We start from the raw sequence: 723 nt of genomic DNA, 5'->3' as shown, positions 1-723 counted from the left end.
TTCAGCTGTGTGATTTCCAATTTGTTCTGTGTTAGTGTCCTCTGCACTTGTTACGGGTGGGCTTGGGTTCTGAGGTTGCATTTTGTTCCTTCTCAGTCATTTTGTGTAGCACTGTCTTCTGCCCTTTGTTGTAGATCTTTGCTGTAGTTATAATTTTCGCACGTACTGAAGTTCAGGTGGAGCTCTACATAGTTTGGACTTATCAGCTGCGTCTGGCTTAGGTCTGGCTGCTGTGCTCAGCTCCTTCCCCGTGCGGACCTGGGCTAGGACTCAGTCTGGGGGTTCCTGGAACTCGGCAGAAATTCCTACTTGGTGGGAGGGGTGGGGGAGGTACGGCGGAGTGGTGGGGGGCGGCCCGATGGGGTGGGAGAGGGTTCTGCCCAGGCTGAGCCTGGGCTGGGACTGCTCCCTCTGGCGCAGGGTAGCAGAAAGTACTCCACACACTCACTGGACCTGGCCTAGGACTGGGTCTGGGGGTTCCCGGAAGTCCGCAGAAATTCCTACTGGGCGGGCGGGGTGGCGGAGGTACTTTGGACTGATGGGGGGCAGCCCGAGGGGGTGGGAGAGGGTCCGGCCCACGCTGAGCCTGGGCTGGGACTGGTCCCTCCAGCACAGGGTAGCAGGAAGCTCTCCACACACTCATCGGACCTGGGCTAGGACTGGGTCTCTGAACTGATTTTTTTTTCCTCTATGAAATTTTATATGAACTTAATCCTATGAACA

The sequence above is a fragment of the Octodon degus genome, unplaced genomic scaffold (genome assembly GCF_000260255.1).
Source record: "Octodon degus isolate 3935 unplaced genomic scaffold, OctDeg1.0 scaffold00024, whole genome shotgun sequence".
NCBI lineage: Eukaryota > Metazoa > Chordata > Mammalia > Rodentia > Octodontidae > Octodon > Octodon degus.
Note: the sequence above shows the minus strand (reverse complement) of the source record.